Raw genomic sequence first — 20,542 nt, 5'->3', positions numbered from 1 at the left:
TGCGAATGCGTAGTGGCTCTGTGCGACCGTATAAAATTGTGCGCTGCAAAAATAAACCTGTTTGCAGTTTGCGCTCTGGTGTCGCCCTTTTTTTGGGATCTTCTGTCTGCGCTATACAACCTGATTATTATGAAATAGCAAGTCCATATTTATACTGGCTTGGTAGTCAACTATATAAAAACACCTACATCCTAGTACAGGATTAGTGATACTGGTGGACCAATCTCTTTATTTTTATCTTCAGCCGTATCTGCTTCAAATCTATCGGAAGCCTGCAGCGAACCTATCACCGCTATAGTTAGCGGCAGTACTCCTGAATTGTGTATACCGTCTCCGGCGGTGCGTCTCGAACGCCCAGGTCGAGAAGTGATGAAACGTAACATTACTGGCGCAGTCGAAAACGATGGGTTCGCGGGGCAAAGCCAGATGGTGCTAAAGACAAGCAAGACCTTGCTTCTGGCGAAGAAGAAAGCTATATAGCCAGAAGTTGTTCGATCTCTGATCGACGACATCGAGATTGACTTCGCTGCAGGAAACGGTAGCGGCTGGACGCCGCAGACTTCGGTGCCTTCTCGGAAGCCTACGGGGCGCGGCTGGTTTAAGGCACTCCTAGGGAAGACACCCCAAGTGGACCACGATACGACCCCCCACCGCTCATGGCTGACTTGGTGACTACGGAGACAGGCTGGAGGAGAGAGTGGGTTACCTTTCTCTCATTTGCTGTCACTTCTGTTTTCGTCTTTGAGCCAAGAGAAATGTCGATAGAGAGGGCACGGAAGTTTCGGAGGTACGTGTGGCCAAAATGGATAGCGACAGCGGCGTGGGGACAGGCGAGCTCTCGGAGCTAGAAATGCAGCACAACCTGAAAATGACTCAGGAGCGCCGCCAGCAGCTAGATCTTTTGCTAAAATTAGCTAACCTAAAGGAAGTGAAAGCTTTCAAGGAGGACCAGAGAATTTATGAGGAGCCCTCAAAACTACAGGGTAGACCTCAGGCATTCAAGGGTGAAAATCTTCCCGGTTTCAGGATCACACTGGATCAGGATGATATGGATATTAAGCCGCCGTTCCGGAGCGTGAGCATCGGCACAAGTGAAAGAGTTTATGGCAAACTTCCGCAGGACCCCCACGCTTCCTTGATATGGTTTCAGAGGAAGAACACTTGGCATTGGTTGGCGCGTGCGAGACAGGGCGCGACGCCGCGGTGGTAGTAGAGGCGGAGATCGAGGCACTAGATGCTCTCGACGCAACACAGGCCGTTGTGGGTTTTGAGGCGTGGCATTCTGAATTTAGGGATGAGGAGAGCTCTCATCGTGAGAACGCTTCTCTAAATGAGGAGCAGGATCCACAAGCGCAACTGATAGTTGCAGTCCGACCCAGCGCGTTGTCATCGTCGCGCCAATGCGCTAACAGCAACCGTGTCAGCACGGATATCTCCTGGTGCCGTCGTGACCGATCTTGAGCATGAGTCGTGCGACAGGGATTACAATGTGCGGTTCGCACCCGGGGCAGGTTGTGTAGCTCGATCTATCCAACGTACCGGCGTGGATCACGGAATACAGCAGCAGGAGGCTGACAAAGGTCGCCTTTCGGACTCAGACGGGGGACCGCCATTTTATGGCTGGCTGTACGTGATTTCTCAGTGGAGTACCTATGCGGCGATTCCGACAAGCACCGACGCGAGCGGCGCCACAATCACGTCTGCTATGAGCCCTCCGGCGCGCCGGGGTGAGCAAGGCACTGCGAGGCACTGCGAGCCCCGCGTTTCGGTGGCACAGGTGGTCGCAATTGCATCCATATTGCAGGTAGCTGGCGAAAGATGACGGAGAGCATTTACAACACTAGAGGCATGACCGCCGAAGCATATCGCGGCAAGGCCAACCCAGAGCTCGATCGGGACTTCTCAACCGAAGAGGTACGCACGGCGCTTCAGAACCTAAACAGCAAGTCAGCGCCGGGGATGGCCGGCGTAACTAACAAGGCACTTAGAAACCTAGACGACACTTCCATCGAAACCCTCACTGAGGAAATCAACAAAATCCGGAGCAATGGAGCACTACCTGAAGACTGGAAAATGGCCATCATCGTGCTCATCCCAAAGCCTGGCAAGGCGTCCAACAGCAATAACCTCAGACCGATGCCACTGACGTCTTGCGTCGGCAAGGTAGCCGAGCACGCGGTCCTAAACAGGCTCTCAAAACATCTCGAAGAAAAAGATATCTACCCCGCAACAATGATCGGCTTTAGACCCGGGCTGTCCACCCAAGACGCCATGAAGCTCCTCAAACATGAGATCATTGACGCAGACACGAGAGAAGCGAGAGTAATCCTAGGGCTAGACCTTGAAAAGGCCTTCAATAATTTATCGCATGACTACATACTCGACACAATCTCTAACCTCGACCTCGGCACTAGACTCTAGGCTTATACAAAATCGTTCCTGAGCGACAGAACGGCCACCCTCCGTATAGGAGAAATCAAGTCCCAGAAATACAAACTGGGCAGCAAGGGCACCCCGCAAGGCTCTGTCATCTCTCCAACGCCGTTTTTTAACCTTGCGCTAGCCGGCCTAGGCAAGAGACTGGATCAATTCGAGAACGTCAAATACACCATATACGCAGATGACGTAACGCTCTGGATCCCCGGAGGTAGCCTGGGATCAATTGAGAACGCTCTACAGCAAGCGATCGACACTATCGAGGAATACCTCGCTCCCACGGGTCTGCGATGTTCACATGCTATGTCGGAGCTCCTCGTCTATAAACCATCGAGAAGCGGTCCCAAGCCAAAGAGCGAAATCAGAGACACACACGCCATTACTCTCACAACAAAAGACGGAGGAACCATTCCGCACGTCAGCAAAATCAGAGTTCTCGGCATGGTCATTGATAGCAACAGCTCTAACGCAGCGACAGTGGCGAAGATCGCCACAAAGTCGGATAACGCCATGAATCTCATACGACGCGTAGCAAACAGACAACACGGCCTTAAGGAAGAAAATCTCCTCATGCTCACAAACGCCTTCGCGCTATGCCACTTCACCTACGAGGCCCCCATGCACAGATGGAAGGTAGCGGCGAAAGACAAACTCAATGCGAAACTGAGGAAGCTAGTCAAACTAGCACTGGGAGTCCCCAACAGCACCGGGACAGAGCTCCTGCTGCAACGGGTGGTACACAATCCACTTGAAGAAATCGCCGAAGCTCACGAACGGGCTCAATTGACAAGACTCTCTGGAACCAAACTGGGTAGAGAAATCCTAGCCAAACTAGGTCACGACACCACAGCAATCGAGAATATATATGAATGCGTTCCGACGGACCCACGCAACTCCTACACGGTTCGCCCACTCCCGCGCAACATGAACCCCACGCACCATCAACCCAGAAGGCTGGCACGCGCATCGTTCATCCTGCGCGAAATACGTGATAAGAATTTCCAAGCCTGTTTTGTAGAAGCGGCACAGTACCTGTCCAGGCAGGCCTTCGTTGCCACCACGGTCAATAAGCAAGGTCAAGTCCCAAACGCTCTCACACTCAAGACCCACAAGTCCGAGATAGCAGAACAGGTCGCCATCGCGCTCGCGCTCATAGACCCGACCACCACCCACGTCTACAGCAATTTACGCTCGGCCATCAAAGCCTTTCAGAAAGGCGCCATTGCAAGACAAGCACTACATATAATCAACACATCCGCACCGCTGCAGCATCACACCATCTGCTGGTTCCCGGTACACCTCGGAGAGATCGAGGACGCCCCTCCCAATCCTAACGAGATGGCTCACAGGAGTGCGCGAGATCTAACCCTCCGCGACGCCACCAATTCTGGTCCTGACCATCCCCGCGAGAATCGGGACCCTCCCTCCACATACAACGAGGTCACAAAGCACTTTTATCTAGACCGCAGAATATACAGCACACCTCACAATAAGCTCACCAGGCCTCAAGCCATCACCTTCAGAATGCTTCAAATCAACACGTACCCCACGCAGAACAGACTACATCACTACACGCCTGAGCTATACACAACATCTCATTGCGAAAATTGCCTTAGAACACTAGACGTACATCCCTTGCTCTGGCCGTGTGGTGGGACCCACGCAATCAAGAATCAAGACTCCGCCAGGCTACAAGAAGCACTACGCAGCACGGACCTGGCGGAACAGCTAAGGGCCGTCCAGCGAACCCACGATGCGGCCAGGGAGCTAAAACTCTCGGTCCCAACGTGGACGTAGCCCACTCTATGGGGCCTTGCGCCCCGTAGCCCGCAGGACCTTACAATAAAGTTATCCCATCCCATCTCATTTACAACACTTTAAGGAAGCAACACTAGCAGCCAGGGAGAGCTGTAGGGCACTAGCGTATCTTGGCGGCCGAGATGCCTGGGGTGCTCTTGGATCTTGGTTAAGTAGGGCAACGCACTGCGCACCGGGAGCTCGTCCACAGCGGGGAATAAGTGTGCTACTGTGTGCGGCTTGCGGCCCCAGATTATTTGCCACTTGGTACTTACATGTATTTGACCCCAGGGGTTCAATAAACGAGCGTCGCAGTTACTTCTGCGCGTAATATGTTAACTAAGCCGGCAACGAGGCGGCAATCACTCTAGATTTCTCTTGGTCAATTCAAATGGGTCTAGCCAGAATACGTGTGGCAGCTTAGGCATGTTGCGGCTCGACCACCATCAGGGGCGAGTAGTAAGACCGGGGCAACATCTCTGTGTGTGAAGCGCGGAACAATGAACTGTGGAGCATTGATCATGTTACAGGGTGCGCTTTCGCTTGTTCTTGTTGTTTGCAACTTTAACGAAGCGTACTTGCCTTTGTATGCATGTGGTGCACGATTAGTTGCGCGAATTGACCAGGAAGGTTTTCAGGGGATCTGTGCTTTGTTGAGTAAGTGCTAGTGCTTACACGTGCTCTTCTGCAGAGTGTTTTTAGGAACGCAATTTTATTGCGATAGCAATTATATGGACACTTCAACGGGATTTGTGCCGTCGTCGTCGCCGTCGCCGTGAGGATCCGTATAGATTCCAAGGGCGATAAAATCGTCGCCGCGCGCCGTATGTGCGAGTAAATGCACGCGGGGGACGTGCGCTATCATGGACAGCCAACGCACGGCGGAAAGCAAACGCGATTGTCGCCCAAAAGGCCGTGGGGGTATGGGGGGGAGAGAGGCGGGGCAACGCTGTGCTACGCCACCAAATGCTTATCTTGCAACCCAGCGCAAGGAGAACTGGCAACGCAATCTCCCACGCGAAAGCAAAAAAAAAAAAAAAAGCGGGGAGGCAGCGCGGGAGGGACGGGGGGAGCAGCTTCTACTCTGCCAACAAATACGCTTGCACTGGCTGTGGTGGCCGTCGCCCGCACCGTCTCTTTATCTCCACCACGGCCGGGCTCGACTGGCGCGCGCACTCGCTTCTTAAGAAGCGAGCTAGCGCGCGCGCCAGTCGAGCCCGGCTGTGTCTCCACATGGCTCTGACCTTTATGCGCTGTCCATTCGCCGCTCAGTTTCCGTTGAAGCGATAGACTGCACGATTCTTCGCCCGCTGCAGCGGCCGCGCCAGCTTTTTGACAGTCGTTGTCTGCGGTCATTCAGTGTGATCTATTCATGTTTCCTTGTGCGCAATGACATCACGCTTGTCAATTCAGTTAGAAAGCGAATAAAACTACTCTACTATCCCTACTCCGAATAGCTCTCTACCAATTTGCTATCGCAATTGATGCTTCGCCTTTCGGGCGAAAATGTGACATTTTTTATTTTGTTTCCGCGTTGTAGCAGAGGTTCGCGGCTCGCGAGCAGGCGCAGTGTTGCACGAGATAGCTTTTCATGCGTCTCACTGTATTTGGTTGGTTTGTCTTTGCAAATTTAGCCTCATCGTATGCTACATGCTATAGCGGTAAAGCTGCATACCTCTACCAGCCAAGGAGATTTTCATGTCATCGTAAGCAAAAAACGCCAGGCTGAGAATTGAATCAAATGTGCCAGCCCTCTGTCTATCTATGTTAAAAAGATGGAAAACGCAACGGCTGAACAGGAGACACAGGAAGCGAATGTTGAATAGGGAGATTGCGGAACATTCCAGAAATTTACAGCAACAACAATGTGATGAGCTTTGTAATTCCGTAGATGGTCGAATCAAACAAGGTGGAAATTGGAACTTACTTAGATATTTGCTTCATGTGAACGACACGAAATCTAATAAGAGAACAGCAGTAGCACGACTCGTCCATCGTGAGAGTCCGGACACAACGGAGGAGGTCATTCTGGATTGGCTCGCCGCTATGTATTTACCACTTAAGGATAGCAATGAGAGTACATACAAACCTGAATATACAGGGGAAGACTGTGAGCCCATGGATCAAGACTCCACAGAAAGCGAAGTTCGCGCAGCCCTGTACGACCTCAACAGTAAATCCGCTGCCGGTCCAGATGGCATTTCCAATAGGCTGTTGAAAAATCTGGACGATGATTCTATAAAATATTTAGCATAGTATTTAAATGAACTCTGGAAAAATGGTGATTATCCGAAGGAATGGAGAATCGCTAACACAATTCTTATTCCCAAACCAGGCAAGCAACTCAATCTAGATAACCTAAGACCCATGTCATTAACATCATGTCTGGGCAAAACCATGGAGCATGTCATACTTAATAGACTTACTAAGTATTAGAGAACAGAAATGTTCTTCCGCATAACCTGATCGGTTACCGTCCTGGACTTTCGACTCAAGATGCAATGCTTTTAATCAAACATCACCTTATACTTGCTAGCCCGCTACATACGAGAGGTCTCCTAGGCCTAGATGTAGAAAAGCCTTTGATCGCATCAAACACAAGGCCATATTAGATATCCACTCGGAGATGGGATTGGCTAAGCGATTGCACAATATAGTCAGTCTTTCTCGGTTGCCGTTCTGCTTGTCTCAGGTTAGCCGAACTCCAATCGACCACCCTGGAACTTGGGAATCGTGGGACACCACAAAGGTCTGTCCTATCTCCCATGGTATTTAATTTGGCAATGTTAAAAGTGGCTCGAGGTCTCGCGCAGATTGAAGGTATCCATTTTGCAATATATGCAGATTATGTAACAATCTGGAGTGCTGTAGGTAATATGGGACAAGCAGAGACCAAACTACAGGAAAGCAGTTATGTGGTGGAAACCATACTTGAGGTTATGGGACTGAACTGCACTGCTAAAAAATCAGAAATATTGGTACTACGTAGCAGTAAGCGTGGGCTCCAGCCGAACGGATATATCCCAGAGGAAGAACCCCGCATTGACATATAGGCCAAGAATGGAGAACCACTCAGGCAGGTGGAGACTATTAGAGTGCTAGGACTTCTCTTGGAAGCGAATGGATCTAATCGCAGTATGATACAACATATCTCTCAGAAGTCAGAACAAGTCATTAGGCTTCTGCGTAGAATTACCAACAAGCATAAGGGGCTAGGAGAAGACAGTGCCATAAGATTGGTACATTCATTCGCATTTTGCCACTTCTCGTACGTGGCAGGCGTGCTACAATGGACACAGGCTTATAAGAACAAGCTAAACGCTTAAATCAGACGACTTATAAAGGCTGCACTAGGACTTCCCATCAGCACGGCGAATGATAGAATATAGCGCCTAGGGCTGCATAACACACTAGAAGAGATAGCTGAGGCTCAACAGGTGGCCCACCAAGAGAGACTAATGAGGACACGGCCTGGGAGGGCACTACTTGAAGAAATATGCGTAGAAAGTAACAACCAAACCACCAAAGGAGAATTATTAACAGAATTGCAAGCGAAAAACGAAAACAGTCACTATCGCAAGCCGAATCCCAAGTCCAAAACGCTACTCCAACAACGCACCGAAAGACAGAGGCAGCTCCAGAAACCACTCCAGACGCCGTCAACAGTAATGGGGCCACAGCTGATGCAGAGGCCACAGCCACTCTCTAGCAGCCGCGGTCCGTTGGGGGGCTATGACAAGTCCTGGAGCGGTGGCCAGTCTAGGGACAGCAGCCGGCCCGAACGTTGCAGCTACTCTCATGATCACAGCCAGTCCCAAGGCCAACAACAGGAGCAACCCAAAAACCAGCAAAACATAAGTCAGTCACCCGGCACTTTCGCTCACCTCCAGCTCACATAAGCATCTTAAGCTTAGTCATGAGCTCATAAACAAGCTAGGGACTATAATAACGCTCTACTTTGAACTCGCAGACCAACTAGAGCGTCAACCTAACTTAACACTCACTAGAGCCTACCGAGGACATGAAGTTGCAGACAAGAGGCACACGCAAGTCAAGCCACACCATTAGGTGACACACCGCCGCACCTTTCAAAAGAAGTCGAACCAGCATCCTTGCAGTCGGAGATGGAAAAAGACAGATACCATAACACAGCCTTCCAAACCTTGAAGCAGAATGTCAGCAATTAAGGGATGAAATGAAAGAAATGCAAACCAATCTGCCGGGCACATACCAGGTTCTTGCCCAAGTTGAAGCGCCAGTAAAAACATATACTTCGCAAATAATGACCCAATTGCGCTCCCCGTTCAACCAGCTACTCAGCAACCGGGAAGAGACAATGGTATATACACAAGTGCAGACTGCGATGGCCGCTTTAACGCGCCATCACGTTGGTCTACCAGCGTAACGCGGCCTCATGTTTACCCTACAGCGAGCACTCTGCAAGATCATTAGTAGAATAACCATGAGTAATTTGATGGTGCGGCAGCGGAACCGTGGAGAGATTGCTTGATAACGGGGCCTTCTTGCGCAGTATAATGCTGCTCCAGATGGTCGACCTGATATTCTCCCACTCCAGGAAACTAACCAAACATCTCATTTTACAGGCTATACAGCGTACAGCCACAATTGCACACTGTCCATTCTGATTCGCAAAGATATAGCGGCGACTGTTGTCCATAGCACGGAGCAGAGCCACACTGTAGGTATCCTCCCAACTAATATACACAACAGCAAGGCATACCCTTACTATTTTATTGAATGTTTATATCCCACCCAATCGAAAAGTAGAAATTGTGAATGAGGTTGCGGATCTGCGACCAACGAATAATTTTGGCCATCCATTAGCAGGCGATGTAACAAGATGCAACAGGCCCAGCTCACTTTCCTTAATGAGACCGACGTCCCCACGCGACACGGAAACTCCATAGAAAGAGATTACACGCCTGATATTGCCTTTATCAAAGCACGACTGTCAGCGCAATGCGTTAACGCACATGATACCTTAACGACTGAGCACACTGCCATAGAGTGATCATAGAGACACAGAGAGAAAGGATGCATAGAGAGGCAAGGAGGTTAACTAGAGGTAGTTCCGGTTAACTACCCTGTAACAGGGAAGGAGTATGGGGATCAAAGAGAAAGAGATTGGAAGGGGCAGAGAGAGAGATAGATAGACGAGCACAAACAAACCGCGTACGCTATAGAGCTGTCGGGGGCGGCGTTCTTTAGTCTATCGTGAAGACCCGTAGACCGCAGGAACTTTAGTAACGCGATTAAAGCCTTCAGCGGGGATGTTGTTTCGGAGCACTGACCTAAAGCTTTTAGTTCCTCTAGTGAACGATTGCTCTCAATCGAAGGATTCCCAAAGTGCCAGCGCAAGCATTGTCTTATGAACTGGGATGAGTCCCGCAAAGAACATGAAGGAGACTTCCAAGATTGTACCTGAAATATTGGGTAGAGATGGTCAGGCAACGAATCCACACACATGATTTCGATAGAGAAGGGGGAGCAACCCAGCACGGATAAAGATTTTCTTCATGTGTGGGAGGCACACGATGCCCTCATCAACAGCGAAAAAAGAAATAAGCTCAAACGGAAAATACGCTCGCGCATGAATAAGCTCAACGAGGAGATCATCCACAACACTGAACATCTAACTCGTGAGCCGTGGCATAATAAGTGCAACAAGCTCAATGCCACAGAGAGTATGAGCCCCAAGTGGAACCTAATCCGATCACCCATTGAAACAACTCACACCAAGACGGGAACGTTTCATAAGCTCCGCAAGGTAGTAGAAATATTTGAGCAGATAGACCAACTATTCAACGAGGTTAGAGCAACGCACATCGCGGATCCAGGGCAACCACAGTACGCAGACTACAATAGCGCTGAGATAGAATATGAGGCTCTTACCGGCCCGATCACACTGGCAGGATTACTGTGTGCTTTAGAAGAAGCAAAGCCGAATAAAGTGCCAGGACCAAACCACATTACGACAACACACCTTCGCAACCTTACAGAAGCCGATCATGCAAACCTACTTCAGCAAATGAACAATGTACGGAACTCGAGCAGCTGTACCAAAGAATGCAAGACCACCAACGTCATTTTCCTTCCGAAGCCTGGCAAGGCCCAAGCCATTTCTTATCTGCGTCCAATTTAACTAAGATCATGTGTCGGTAAGCTGGTAGAGTGTATCGTGCTTAACATACTTTAGTCACTTTGAGAAAACCCTACACCTACCCCATAGTTTGATTGGATAAAGGCATCACATATCTACTCGAGACGTTACGCAACAGCTCCACCAAGAAATCACGAAGGAAACAAGCAGCGCTCAGCTTCAAGCCATTATTGCTAACATCCTCAAGAAAGCTTTTGATTTTGTTAGCCACCATGTTATGCTGGAAGAGCTCGAAGCAACTGTATGCTGGACCAAGCTTTCCAATGAAATGAGGGACTTGCTACGGAGTCGCACTTACATGCGGCGAGTAAGCGACACACCTCACAACAGTATCCCTATCCGCAGAGAGGTATGCAGCAGAGTTCAGTAGCCGCGCCCTTTATATTGCCGTGTGCGTGGTATATACAGTGCTACAAGTCATCCTCGACATCAAATATGTGATCTACGCAGACGACATCACCATCGGGATCAAGAGGGGTTAGCCAGGACACATCCAAGAAGCTGGCCAACAGGCAATGAACAGGGTTCATGCGGCTGCTCAAACCATTTTCCTTAGATGTGCCGAAGATGGCGAGAGGTCTGGTCAACCGCGCCGGTCCGAGGCGCCCGGCTTCGCAGGGGATCAACCGAACCACGGACCCGCTCCTTACTTTCCACGACATCACTGCTCACCACCAGCTGGGACGCAGCCAGTTCCCGGTCCTCGCCCGAAGCTCGGCAGACCCCAGGCCTCGGTGCTGAGAATGCTGCAGGCGGGCACATTTCCATCTTGAACCAGGCTGAGCAACCCCGCTGCCACGACTGCGGCGAGGAACGGTCCACCTTGAACCAGATGATGTTTCAATGTTCTGCATTGCAGCAATCGCCTTTTCACAGCCAAGAAGACTGGGAAGAAGCCGTCAAGAATGAGGACCTTCAAGTCCAGCTTCGGGCTGTCCAAAGGGCCGGCGACAGGAGTAAAGATCACGGTCTTCCGCCCCCTGTGGAGGTGCGGCCCGCGACTGCGACAAAGTAGTCCCCTAAAACAAGATAAAGTTTCTTGTCTGTCTGTCTGTCTTTGTATCTGTCTGTCAGCCGAAAAAATCTTAGCTGCTACTGGTCCGCCACAAAATCTGACCACCGTCCACCATACTAATAATAAACAAAGGCATACCGATTTCCCAGCCAAACTAATAAAATACTCGGCCCCTATATCCAGTATGACAAAAGTCCGGCTACAACGATGCAGAACCCGCTCAAGCAAGAAGAACAGGTGATGCGTATGATGTGTAGGGTCGCCAACCGAACGAATGGAGGGAAGGAGGCACGTATGCTGCTACTGTGAAATGCACTAATTATGTCGCGCCTGCGGTACCACCTGCCCTATACACATATCTACCAGCAAGATATCAATCGCCTTGATACTCTCAACCGGAAGGTGACAAAGCTGGCCATCGGCATTCCGCTTTGTGCCAGATATTTGTTGAATCCGCGCTTTCTGGTTGATGCCGAAGGTTTTGGCGATTTTGACTTCATGGTAGGTCTCGCGCTGTTTAAGTGAGAGGAACGGTAGTTCCAGTTCCTCTTTGGCTGGTTCCATCTGCAACGTAACAGGCGCTCGACCTGCTGTTTCCTCCTTTCACTTTGTAAGGAGGTTCATATGGAACAGACTGGTGTGGTTTCGAAGATCAACAACACAGTAGATTTCACTACTTTTCAACGTTTTTTAAAAATGCGCGAAAAAAACTAGGACGTACACACGAAAGAAGCACATACGACACCATGAGCTAGTTGATACAATCCTCAGGAAACCGATAAGAGAGCGCTGGATCAGCCAGCAAGAACGGCTACCACAAAACTACTAGACCTCAGCGTAACAAGTACCTATGATGAACGCAGGGAGGCGCATCTCCCCTCTCATACGTCAAGATGACAGCGTACCTCGATAGCACGCGCCCTTCTCCGGAGACTAAGTCACCGAGAAAGCATAGGAGAGATCGAATGCACGGTAGACATTTCGGATGAGATCAGGTGTATGTTCAACGTGGCTCCCATTTCTAGGCACATGCATCCGGTCGGTACCAGGGGGGGGGGGGGGGGGCAGGCGTAAAGCCAGGGCGGAAGCCCCAACCTCAATCTCCCAGAACACGAAGAACACCGTCTACACAGGCGCTGCTTCATATAGGAACGGGAGGGACGCAGTCGTGAGGGTGATCGACTAAAGGAGAAGGTCAGCGCATCGCTGAAGAACTGCGCCGTGTCTGACGCCGAGGAGGCCGCCGTCGCTCCAGCGGTTACTTAAGGCAACAGGTTCGCGCATTCGCTAATAATTATCACGAATTCTCAGGATATCTGCTGCCACCAAGAAGTTTGCCCATGGCCTCCGAAATGCATAGCCCACTGCTATTTGCGAAAGCTGAGAAACCCGTCATGCGGCAACCGGGGCTCTTCTCTCGAGCATAGATGATGATGATTTCTTGTCATCCCATTTGAACCAGGCCGGTCACAAATATTCACCGAAGACTGCTTCAGTTGATCAGATATTCTATACGTGGCCAAAGGTAAAAGGGACGCCAAGCGAAAACATTAAAAAAAAACAAGATATTTAGGCTTCCATACGGGAGCCTTGCACACAATGCAAGCAAACCGAAGGGAGGAGACGATTATGTAAGTGTGAATAGGTGCCGCAAACAGCGGGCATAAACCGAAGGAATGCTGCCGTCATAGCGATTCAGTGTCTGGATTAGTAATGACCCGATATGGAGCCCCGAGGTTAGATTATTTACAGTGGCCAGCACATGTGCCCTACCCCAGTCAAAATCATGTCCTTTTGAGACAGAATGCTCGACAAGGGCGTTAGAAGACACTTGTTATTTGTAAAGCGAAAAATTTACTAAGGACTTCGAGCCGAGTTTCGCCGTCACCAGTAATTTGACCTTTATTTGACCGAAGCTGCGCCGTTGCCTCACGGCGCTGCTTCGGTCAAATGAAGCTTCGGTCAAAGCGGCGCATCACGTGAATCGCCGCGCCAAGCTCCGCCGCCTCCGCCAGCTTTGTGCATGAGCTCTCCGCATGCGCTCTCCGCAGCTGGGTCGCCGCCTGACCACGGGACTCGCCGCGCACCCCGCACACACACACATTCAGCGCTTTTACCGGCGTCTCTTGCCGTCACGTTTCTCGGCGTTGTCGGGGACGGCGGCGAGATCTGGTGTGTCTTGAGCACAGAGGTTCGCCTTGGCGCCTCCATCAGCGCCTACGCTGAGCGACGGCGGGTGACAAAATGCCAGAAAACGCAGGGAAAACCCTGAATGTACGGTGGCCTTAACAGGAGCGCCGCGCTCGCCAAGTCAGTGCAAGCTTCACCATGGATGAGAGCGAGGCGGGGCCGTCTTCTCTGAGCATTGCGCGGGAGCGGGAGGCTTTAAGCCGTCGTCGGCAATCGGCCTCTGACCACCCCGCGGATATCACCCGGCGTACTGCTTCACTAGAGGGGGTCCGGAATGCCAAGCGCGCGAAGCTAGCGCCGGAGACTGAGGAAGAGCGAGCCGTTCGGCTTGCAAAACGCTGGAAGCGGGAACACAACGTTCGTTCAGCTAATCAAAGGTTAACCAAGTGAAACCAAGACTTAACCAAGCTAAACCAAGCTTTCGCTTTTCATATCCAGGTGTTAGCTGAACTAAGCCGCAGCCATTGTTTTAACATAGTAAGAGTGATTCTGGATGTGCCTTTCAAAATTACCCGTCTCGCAGATGTAGACGTGATTGCCCTCTGCACAAGGAATGCTATACACAACACCTCGGAACATTTCTTTCAGAGGATTGTTTTTCACATTTACACGCGCGTTTTAAGTTTTTTTAATGGCACGTGTGAAACGTGCACATCAATGGAACGAAGTACGTGGGCTAAGGCCTCGCTACTACCGGAAGCGCATGGTATCGCAGCACCTTTACGAGGAATAAACGTGACGGAGGAAGCACTAAGCGGACGTGATAGATGACGCTGAGCTGAAGCCACAAATGAAGCAGTATAGTGGTTACATCAAAGTTCAAGAAACAACATGCATGCATGCCTAATTTTATACATACTTTTCATTCTAGCACTTTGACGCGAAACCATCAAATGGCCCATTGAGCGAAAAGCCTGCGGCGTCTCTAGCAACGAAACTTCCCATTCGCTCCTACGGCACGTCACGAGCGCATTCCTCTTGGCTCGCGGTTGTGGCTAGGGCCACGACGGAGCAAAGCAGGAAAAATGGATTACCTGCTGCCGCGGTATTGCGTGAGGGGAAAGGGAATCGCCGCGACGCCACGTCACCATCGCTCTCGCAAGCCTGTGTTATCCGCGCGTTCCTTGTCCTCGAGTTTTTAGCTCGAAGGACCACTCAGCGGTGTTCATTACGACATTCAACACTCGTAAGTGCTTAGATGTCCTCGGATATTTTTGCAGAAATCTCCTTAACCATTTTTCTCTTCCTCAAAACTTCGCTATCTACCTTCTACCGCTAGCTACACCTGTTACGGATCCGGTCGTATCAATCTGTTCCCTGATTTTTTGCCTCCAGTACTCAAACGTATCTTGCTCATCTCTACTGCTGACTAATTAATGCTTCCGTTAACTTTAAATCCAATCTCTTTTAGAAATATTACGTTACCTACGGGTCTCACTGGGTGAATACCCTCGCATTGCACTAGGACGGGATGAGTGGTCTCCGGATTTCTGCTGCATCTGACACATGCCTCATCTTGCTGCGAATATTTCCACCAGTATGTTTTTTGTCTTAGGCAACCAGCTCGAACCTCAAACAGCAAGGCACTGTCCTTTGTGTGTGGTCATGTGACGTCTGGTCATGTCATGTCTGATCACTGCTCTTTGTATCTTGTCTGACCACGTTGCGCCGACAAAGACGTTCGTCGAAGAGTGTCACGGTGTAGATATATTCACCGCGGCATGTTGTTGAATGTGTTCAATCCGAAGAGAACTTAAAAAATGAAGACGAAGCGTAGGTTCCCTGTTGCCTACACAAACAGACATTTATAAATCTAAAAAAAACTACATCATTCAGATACAAACTAGAGACACTTAACTCTTAAGTCCTATCTTAGTCACCAAACTTTGCGAATAAAATTCTAACGTTCACACCTCACCATACTTGTTTGCGTCGGGGAAGTTCGAGGCATGGCGGAGGTGACTCAAGCGTCGATTGTGTTTCGTTGCTGAGGCATTCCAACCGCAGACGGGCTGCCATGCGATGTGGCAGGAATGGCCACTTGCGAGCGAACACTAGGAAGGGATGCCAAGTGCACAAAGGCTGTGCTCGATGTTCCGCTGGATGCCCCGAAGGCTTTAATTGTTGAGCTGGAGGCTCAGGAGCAACAGGCATAGGCAGGAGCCGGCACTCACCATCGATAGGTCTGCATCTGCCTCCGCTGCTGCATTCCTCTCTGTACTTCTCCAATCGCAATGGGGCCACTTCACTGTTCCACGCTCGCACCTCGCACCGCTCGCACGCTCATTCGTGCGTTTTGTTTCCTCTGCAGCACAATCGCGCACGTATCTTCGTCGTCTTCATCTTCAGCGTCTTTAGTTCGTCACGGCTGCATGTTCAGCTCGTAACAAAGAGCTGCACACGCCCACTGGCACATGCTAAGTGGCCTATGTTTGCATAAAAGCAGGTCACTGGAGACGAGCACAGACCAAGTGGCACATACGCAGTACTCCGAGTCGGCTTCAAAGTGTTTCTTTGAACAGCGGTACCTACCCCGTCCGGCATCTACAGTGACTCATGCCGGCGTGAAAGAGGTTCGTTGATGAGCGGCATATGTACGCATTTCCACCCAATTAGTGACCGAAGTTAGTCCGATGGTTTGTATCGAACTCTGTCGCCTGAGCACCGCAGCCCAATGTGCTACGCATTCGACCACTGACTACGTAAAAACCCAGGTAGACAGGAAAACGGTTTTCTACAAACATACAAGTGCGTAAATCACCTTAACAACGCTAGCGGATTAAAAATACAGCCAACTTCGGTGATTCTTTCGGCTCTGAACACATTTACGGCGACAGCAGCATTCTCACGTAAAGAAGACCGTCGTATTGTTCTTCTTCTTGTGTCCAAACACAAGCGCGAGCTCACTACGGGAGATTGGCGGAGAAGCGATCGGTTACGCAGGTGTTTTATTAAGATTATAACCAAATAATTTTTATAGCAGAGCGTGTGTTGAAAAAAAGTGCTAAACCTTAAAAACCCCTGATAAAATATTTCAATTGGGAAATAAGTGAAGATAAGTCCTTTATAACTTAAAAATCAACAAAAGAATATTTCTGTGTCCCTAATAAAATTGTGAATTACGAGAAAAACAGCCTTGTGACTTAATCTCAATGATGACGCCCCAAGATAGAGATTGCCTGGCGAGGATAGTGGTAGGCCAGGTTGTCGAAATAATAATTCAAGTTTTCTTTGTCCATAAAAACGGCGGCCTGCGCGAGAAAAATGCTGAATAGATTCAGGACAATTGCAAAATTAACAGGTAGGGGACACCGCGAGGCTAGACCTGTGCAAGTGAAAATTAATAGGCGCAATACAGAATGTCAGTTCTGTAAAGGAAACTTGAAATTTTCTTGAAAGACGGCGATTATTATTCCACAGTAAAAGCACATGAACGAATTGGGGAGACGATGTTATAGTGTGTTTTCGGAATTTCGTGATATGGAGAAATGTCTGTCCCAGATGTGATTATAAAAGCGTATGACGAAAACAAAACCAAAAAACACAACAAACATTTACAGTGCCATTGAGGCATACTATTCTAAATGAATCAGGGATTTCATTGAAGTTCAAGCCATGGTGTCCCGTTACCCAAAGCAAGCGAACTTTCCGTAAGCGCGGAGGAACCATTGAAAAAAAAGGCTCGCCTAATTCTCGAATTTGGAGATGCAGTAAAAGCTCTGCATATAGGAAGCGAGTCTGTCACAATAACAGCTGAAGAGCCATTTTGGGAAACTTTCCCTAACTCTAGTACAATGGCTAATAATTCTGACTGAGATAGGGATTAGAAGTCGGCAAGGCGAAGAAAGTGAGACCATTGATGATATTCAAAGAAAATCGCCACTCCTGCACAAAGAAGCGTCAAAAGCTATTATGTTGCCAGTAGCTAGCTATATTAGTTGGCCTCGTAATGTATCAAATAAATGTCTGCTAGGCAGTAGTTTAGGGTCATTTCGAAAGATGTCCTCAAACTCAGTTTAGAGCTATCTTCGGGCATCATTCTAATAGTTAACTTTACTCTGTACACATTCGAGGATTCTACAGCTGCAACGGAAAAAAGATTAGCGCAAGTGGCCGATCACAAGAGCAGGAAAATTGCGGTAGGCGGCACTATTGTTCCCGTGCACACTGATTTTTATAGTCCCACATGATTCATGTTTAAAAGAGGCGTTGCCTGGCACTCTCGTTTTGGCGTGCTAGGGAACTACAGCGTCGTGTGCCCCATTTTATTGGATCCGATGATCGATCACTTGTGCCAATCTTTTCCCACTGCAGCTGGACCTGTATTGCACAAATATTTTCTGAGGGCTGCGCAATCGCAACCACGTTGCATAGGAAAACGCGGATGGTTCACTGATAAATACATTTTGTGTACATTTCTTTAAAAATAATAAAACGATACAAATGTAAGCATCTACAGTCTAGGTTGGGTATATTAGCTTCTTGATACAAAAGTGTTAGCAATGAATCTAGGTAGCCCAAAGCGTAAGCGTAGAGCTTTGATATGTAAAAGCACTACAGGTTTATTCTTATCTGCGGCAGTATCCAAAATAAGAAAAAAGCCAAGTTTAAATATTGGCTGAGCCGATAATCTCTATCTTATATGTAAAGGACCCCTGCGTAGTCTACGGTGGTGGTGACTGAGCCGGCACAGCATACCTGCGGCACGTTCTGGCTTAGTGGCAATATGTGCAATGTGACTACGTCCGGAGAGCTTGTCATCATACAGGGTCTTTCAGCGAACAGTTTAAAATTTATTTAGGTTGCCTGTGGCAGATATCACAATCCTAGTTCATGAGATGGTCTACTCGAAGAGGCGGACATTACATGCGCAAAAAATTCAAACGCCTAATCGAATATTTACCATAATTAACAAATAATTTTTACTAATTGCCTTATGACTCAAATTGCAATTTACAAATTCAATCCGTGGAATTCTCAAGGCGGATACACTTGAAACGAATTCTCAGGATGCCACCAGTTTTGAGATATTCATTCCCGAACTTTTCAGAGAAATGGTCTGGCGTTCCAGTTTTTCTTAACAAAACATCGTTTTATGGGTCGCAGCATGAAGGTACTGGACCAGCAATGAATTTCTCCGCAAAGTTCGGCAATTAATATCTCGAAACTGGTGGCATCCTGAGAATTCGTTCCAACTGGATTCGCTTTGCAAGCACCAAATGTCTAAATGAACGGAAAGTGATACCCGTTGTAAGTGCACGGACATTTCACACATATTAGTACTGTGGTTGCATTTTTCTGCAAACATCCGTATTTTTCTGCTAACATCCGTGAGCAATACTATATACGCTGTCTGAATGAGAGCTTGTATTCGCAGTTTCATCTAACGATTTTTTATTGAACACGCAAACGGTACGCAATATGAATAGACGAACAAAGTATGAGAGCCTTCTAACAAAATCTGGAATAACAGATCGTATTATTATATGTACGCACCCCCTACACCGGTCACAGTTTGTCGCGTATGCGGGCTTTGTTACCCTGTTGATATGCACAAATATATGCGCGTGTTTGCAATGTTTTCATAATATTTGTTTTCAGCACTTTGCACTTTATAATGCAGCATATATGTATAAGTGAACGAAGAGTCATGGGTACGCGTTACAATGTAAACAAACTTGCGCCACTGAGTTGCAAGTGCACTGAGAGTGACATTGGTAGTCTACGGAAAAAAAATGTGGGCTCTCTAATTCAGTACTGAAACGCAGGAATCTCATAATGACCTAATTGCATTTACGTTTAGCGATAAATGGTCTCGCAGGGAAATGGCGGCCTAAAAATCCAAGGACTAAGGCCACATGAAATTTTCGAACACGATAAACAATTACCGCAAGTGTGAAATGCCTTTGATGAACTGCACAGTAGTTCGTTTCAATCGCCCCGTAATATTTAAAAATATCTCATCACTGTCAATCTCTGTCCGTTCATTGACACACCATTCGCATATAAACTGTTAATTTGGTTTTTATTTATTTATTTTTATTTAAATATTTATTTATTTATTTGTTTAGTTGTTTATTTATTTATACTGTCGATCCCATCAGGGATTATAACAGAAGGGCATGTAAATAGTTATCTTACAGTATAACAGTAACAATTATCAAAATATTTAGGTTACATACAATACATCGGCAATTAGCAAAGTTGTGAATGCTTACGGTAAGATGTAGTCGCAAGTACACGGCGCTTCATCATGAAACCCACCGCGGTGGCTTGGCGGCTATCTTGTGGTGCTACTAAGCACTAGGTCGTGGCATCAAGTCCCCGTTGTGGCAGCGGCAATTCCATGGGTGTGAAGTACAAAAACCCCCGTGTCCCGTTGATTGTGGGCCTCTTAATGTTCCCCTGGTGGTCAAAATTAGTCCAGAGTCTTCCACTACTACCAGCTGCGTGAGTTCCTCGGCCTAGTGAATTTCTCCCGACGTTTCATTCCGCACTGCGCTGAGCTTTTACACCCACTGACAAACCTTCTTCGCACGACCTCATCTGCGATTTCCTGGTCTCCCGAAGCTGACGCTGCTTTAAGGGCTGCTAAACAAGCCGTTGCCGATGCGGTACTTCTCGTAAACCCGAGAACTAACGTGCCAACTCGCATCATGGTGGATGCTTCCAGTGTGGCCATCGGCGCTGTTCTCCAGCAGAAAATCAACTCCGAGTGGCGCCCACTGGGTTTCTTCTCTCGGAAGCTCCAACCTGCCGAGACTCGCTACAGCGTTTTTGGCCGCGAGCTGCTCTCCATCTACTCCACCATCCAGCACTTTCGGCACTTCTTGGAGGGCCAGCCATTTTATATTCTAACCGATCATAAGCCTCTGGTGTATGTCTTCCGTACCAACTCTTCCAAGTACGTCGCAGGTGAAGTT

The sequence above is a fragment of the Dermacentor silvarum genome, chromosome 7 (assembly GCF_013339745.2).
Source record: "Dermacentor silvarum isolate Dsil-2018 chromosome 7, BIME_Dsil_1.4, whole genome shotgun sequence".
In the NCBI taxonomy this organism is placed as follows: Eukaryota; Metazoa; Arthropoda; class Arachnida; order Ixodida; family Ixodidae; genus Dermacentor; species Dermacentor silvarum.
Note: the sequence above shows the minus strand (reverse complement) of the source record.